We start from the raw sequence: 6134 nt of genomic DNA, 5'->3' as shown, positions 1-6134 counted from the left end.
AGCAGAGTGTTTTGGCTGTATCTGTAGATCTAAGAAATACACCTGTTATTGGTTATTAAAAAGAGTTAGCTGTGGTGCAGGTTTAATTTATAATTGTTGCATGAACTGTTAAAGAATTACAGACAGCTTTATACCGATAGTGCAGGCATTTTTTTTTTTTTTTACTTAAGTAGAAGTATAGCTGCTAGTGTCAGAAATACTCAAGTAAAAGTTTGATAAAAGTTAAAGTCAAAGTAGTAACCTAGCTGAATATTGCCCTGTAATAAAATAATATTAGTAGGTGAGACTACAAACTTAGTCTGGTGGTGAACAGGCACAAGAGGGTCAGAGGCACATTTGGCAGCCAGGGTTAGAGTTCAGAGACCCTGAGCCTGGTGGTTGGGCTAGCAACATGGTCTGGTGAAAGAGTCTAACATCCATGCGTTACATGGTGTTGGGGCTAATAAAAAACAAAACAAACAAACAAACAAAAAGCCTATAAACTAACCCCCTTGTTTAGAGGTGATTGTCAGTTTGCTGGGTTTTTTAGAGATGCTGAGAGTGAGAGAGATCATGTTCTACATTACTTTAAAAGTGATTTTCAGAGCTGTTGATGTATGAAACACTGTCCATAGAAACATGGATCAACTCTGTTTATGGCATTGAGTGTTAAATTGTGACAGTTTCAATAAAGTCTGCAAAATTCTTGCATTTATACTGGGGAGCAAGGAAAAGTTAGACGTTGGTTGTACTATTGAAAATCAGTTTCATAAAAAACCAATTAAACCGATATGAAGAAGAATGTGTTTGTAAAACTAGCGGTAAAGTATGGGAACTATAAGACAGACTGTTTCTGCTATCAAAACAGTTTGTGTTGTTAATCCTGAATGATTCTTGGTCACAACATTTTACTCCACGCACATTTGGAAAATCGCATAGTTTGACAATAAATATCCCAGTAAAGACGCTTCATTTCTTAAGAAATATGCAGAGGGAGTGATCTTTATCAAAAGTAGAAGTTATATCTTTAGCTAAACCGTTGTACACAAGAGCTTTAAAAATCTATAGTGTGTGAAGTTGTGTAAGTAAGGGGTGGCTTGCCCTTCTCGCCCACGTGTGACAAACCATCTGTTGGATCATGGATTTGATGCCTCAGCATTGTGAAAGTGGGGAAACATACTCCTGGTTGAGCATAAGATTTCTGCTTACAACTTAGAATCTCAGTTCTAAATGAAATTAAAAATGTTTTTGTAAGTATGGCTAATGTATACTTTGACTTCTAAGGCATTCACACACACACACACACACACACACACACACACACACACACACACAAACAACATAAATACAGAGAAGAAGAGGGTGTAGTTTATTACGCATCATAAAAGCAATCACTAATCTTCCAACTGCATCTTTCTGTTCTGAGTTTAGAGTCCTTGTTTGTTTACTGAGTCGTACTTTGGGAGTCATACTGTTGTGATACTGGGAGAAAGGGGTAAGGTGTGAGAGGCAAAACCATCACACACAAAACTTCAAAAATCTAAAGAGTGTGTGAGACTGCTAGCTGTGTCGCTCAGCAATAAACTTATCTACAGTGTGTTAGTAAAGAGTGACTTGTACTTCTGTCCCATTAAACAATGGTTTAAGAAATTTCACTGCAAACTATAAAAGGAATCTGGGTTTAAATAGAACATAGCAGTGTTGGATTAAGTGTAGGAAACGCTAGTATAAGGTGTCTATGGAACAAATCTCCTTCAACATTGACAATGACCAGAGTGGATGACTACAGGCATTTCTCTCAGTCAACTGATTGTGTTTAGGGAAAAAGCAGCTAAATACACTGAGATTGCTCCACATAGTTAGTGAGCTGTGGGTTTTGTCAAACTTGGAGTGAACAAAAGCAGAAAAACAGTAAAAGATTCGGATATTTGAAATTCTGGTTTATTTCATGAATACAATGAAACATTTTACAGTTTACGGAGCAAAGCACACATGATAAATAGATACACATAACACATACAGTGAGAAGTAAAAACTCATCGTCTTACCAGATGTTATATTCTGTAAACTTAAAATAAACCCCTGAAATTAGAGTTTAGTGTTTTAAGTCTTCTATTAAAAAACACGAGTCAACACTTCTTTCTCCGGTAGCATTGCTGAAGTGACACTTTAACGATGCTTAAATTCGCAGTCGTTATGATGATAAAACATGTTCTCTCGTTAGCAGATGTCTGCACTGTCACTTGTCATGAAAATGTCCAGAGCCAGGGTTCAAGCTTCCTCTTCAATTACCACTGATCATTATTAGAGCCCGCAAAAGATTTTTCACATTATCCCCATAAACAACATGCTTTTATAGAAATCATTGTTTCACAAAGATTTAGATTCTTGTTTCACAATGTGCATGAACTTAAAATCTTTAGAGTTTCATACTTATAAAGTATAGAAAAGAATACATTTATTCCAATGTATGAAATACACTTCTTGTAAAACAAAAAAAGTTGATTCGAAATGCATTAAAAAAAAATAGCTCCAGCCATCACCTTTCTCCTGTACACACACACACACACACACACACACACACACACACGCACACAGGGAGGGAGAGAGAGAGAGAGATCATTAATACAAAAGATTGCAGCAGCGTTTGGATTTTCACTCTTTGTTGGAATTAATATGAACAGCCACATAAAATTCATTCCAATTTTTTGCCTTTGCTTCAATGAAGATGTGTCTTTAAATCTACGATACCTTTCCTGTTCAGAAAGTTTGCTGACATAGTAAAGAAGTGGCTAGGGAACTCAGTAATTATGAGTAGCCACAGCTTAGGGACACTTTCTCAAATAAAGAGGATTTCATCATCTGCGGTTGGTGAAAAAAGTGCCACATTAAAAACAAATCAGCAGATCCACAAAGTATGGATACAGACTCTTTTCAACTACAGAGGTAGATGTACGCTTCATGTACTTATCAACATACATTTCAAAGGCTTGCATTGGAGTGCATTGGTGCACACTTGGGCATCTTTTATTTAACATGGTTATACCACTGTGAATTTTGCTATATAAATATACTCAAGAGTCTATCATATGTTTGACATCCAGCAAAAAATTCAAAAAAATATATTTTTAAATCAGTAACTTAGCAAATGAAATGTTTTTTGACAACAAATGAGTCACGTTTTAAAAACAGTTTGAATAATCTGCGCTGCCAGACAGACATTTATGAAGCGCTGGCTATAACACACATGCTTACCGTGTGAAAGGACCGCGGATGTCTTGGAGCAGAGAACCTCGTTGTATTGTCGCTTTTCTCTTATGCATAAGCAACGCTGGCTGGTCATAAACGCTCTGTGTGGGTAGAAAATGGTCTGCACCGGCGCTGGTCCTGACGCGAAATGGCTCACGCTCTCAGGAACGCTTCATATAGGACCGGGTGCTTCCAAAACAATAGATGGGGTGCCTATAAGTCTGGGGGGGGGATACACCTGCAGGGCATCACCTTGCTGTGCAAGTTTAAAACAATGAGGGTGGGGGCACGCAGTTGCTGAGATCCGGTGTAACTGGCCAAGATAGGCCTAAGAGACCGCTGTTGCTGGCTACTTCAGAAAATAGGCGAGACCTTGCTCGACTGGTACATCTGCGGGGCTTTTACCTTGTCGAGGAATTACAAAAAGAGCCGAATACCGACCACTTTAAACAATAGGTTGGGTCCCGGCTTTGCTCGACTGGTACACCTGCCGGCTTTTACCTTTTCCTAAGGAATCCCAACAATTAAATGATACCCGCGGTGGGCTTTTGTAATCCTGAACAAATTCAAACAATTAGCCAGCTGTTGAAAAGACGGAGCGGGTCTGGGCGACTGGTTTTAGAAGTATCACTGCGTTTATTTTCTAAAGAGCTGAATGTTATTTGCGACCATCTGTTGTGTTAAAAACTACTCTGAAACCACGAAACCCCTTACAGAAGAAATGCCCGTTTAATCCGTTTTTAAATAAATAAAATGCTTGCATCACTGCAAGCTGAGATATTGTCAGAATCACAAAATTAGTGTGACTAAAACACTATTACCAACACTTTTGACTAGATGTAAATAAAAAGCATCCCCTCTTTGTTAAGGTGCACTGTGAACCAAAACAGCTTCCACTCCACCCACAAAACAAAGAATTGCTTTTAAGAACACATATGTCTGCATAACTGAATGTTGAGATACACCTAAGTGATAAAAATAGTTTAATTAAAAAACCCTATGGTTTGATTAAATTAAAACCCAGTTAAAAACACATACACTCATATAACCCCTCTGACGCCCTGTGTGTTTCCACACATGAACTAGCATGCCCCCGAGCACACCTGAACGCGCATGCGCACACACACGAAACCGGTCAAACCGGTTGTCAAACCGGTTTGGTTGGCCGCCATCTTGGACTAATGCCCCCTTATTACTACTCATATTGTCACCCATGACATCAGTTATGACACAATGAACAAGTTACAGATTTCACAGTTATTCGCCTTTGCAAGCAAAGGATGTCTGAGAGTGAGTCTATGAAAAGAGGAATGTGCAGAAAAAAAGATTATACAAAAATTAGATTACACACAGTTTATAACAGAGCAGTGAAAAAGTATTTGTCCCCTTCCTGATTTGTTATATTTTTGCATATTTGTCACGCCTACTTGTTTCAGATCATCAAACACATTTTAATATGAGTTGACGATAACCTGAGTAAATATAAAATGCAGTTTTAAAATAACCATTCCATTTATTAATGGGGAAAAAAGCTACCCAAACCAACCTGGCTCTATGTGAAAAAGTCATTTCCCCCCAAACCTAATAACCGCTTGTGCCACCCGTGGAACTGCAATCAAGCATTTACGATAACTGGAAATGATTCTTTCACGTCACTGTGGAGGAATTTTGGTCCACTGTTTTTTGCAGGGGTGCTTTGATTCAGCCGTATTGGAGATTTTTCTAGCATGAATGAACTGTTTAAGGTCACACTAAAGCATCTGTCCTCCTGGGAAGGTTCTCCACTGTTCCAAGTTTTTTCCATTTGGGCATAATGGGCCTTGCCGTGGTTCACTGGAATCCCAAACCCTTAGAAATGGCCTTTTTAACCCTTTCCAGACTGATACATGTCATTGAATTTGTTTCTCGTCAGTTCTCGACTTCCTTCAGATTGTGCCATGATGTGTTTTTGAGATCTTTTAGCTTACTTCACTTTGCCAAACAGCTTCTGTTTAAACAAGAAGATGGAATAACTTTTTTCACATAGGGCCAGCTGTGTTTGGATAACTTATTTCCCTTAATAAATGAAATCATAAATTAAAAACTTAATTTTGTATCTACTCAGATTATCTTTATCTATTGTTTATTTATTTTTTTAATGATCTGAACCATCTAAAAGTTTGTTAATATATATAACACTACTTAGATGACTATAAAACACCACAAAAAATGTCCATAACACACATTATCATTAAGAGTGTTTGGTGTGTGCAGAGTGGAGTGCTTCTCCTTTCAAATGTGTCATGTCTCCCAGCTTAACAGATTGCAGCAAAGCTACTAAGAAGGTCAAACAGGTGAGCGGGATCAGCTGTGTGGGCAGAGAGAGTGTATTTAAAAAGTTTCCCGTATCTCTATGTTATTTCCTTCCACTTAATGAAACTTCATACAAATGAGGTTCACAGTTGCATATTTTTACAGAAAAAATAATGAACCCGGACTTATATGGCTTAGTTAGGTGGTTTATTTTAATCTCCTATAAATAACAGGTTTTTCAAACATGTGGTCATTCCACGGTTTCAGGATATTTAGCACCAGTGTGACATTAAAGAAAGCAGTTTTTTCAGGTACTTGCTAAAATCCAGACAGTGCAGGCTGGGGGTAGGAAGACGCATTCAAGGCGGCTCGAAAACGCGAGCTCTTAACGAGACATCCTGCAATATACTAAGCATTCAAAACGACGTTCACGTCAGTTATGGAACACCAGGATTAACATAATGAATTAATTAAATAATAATTAAATAATTATTTAAATGTGTCAATAATTAATGAATTAAATGTGTCAATAATTGATTAATTAAATGTGTCAAAAATATTTATTGAATTAATTCCCATTTAAATTAATTATTTCCAATTTTAATTAATTATTG

The sequence above is a fragment of the Perissodus microlepis genome, chromosome 5 (genome assembly GCF_051167445.1).
Source record: "Perissodus microlepis isolate ML-2025 ecotype Zambia chromosome 5, ASM5116744v1, whole genome shotgun sequence".
Lineage (NCBI taxonomy): Eukaryota > Metazoa > Chordata > Actinopteri > Cichliformes > Cichlidae > Perissodus > Perissodus microlepis.
This window is presented reverse-complemented; position numbering follows the sequence as displayed.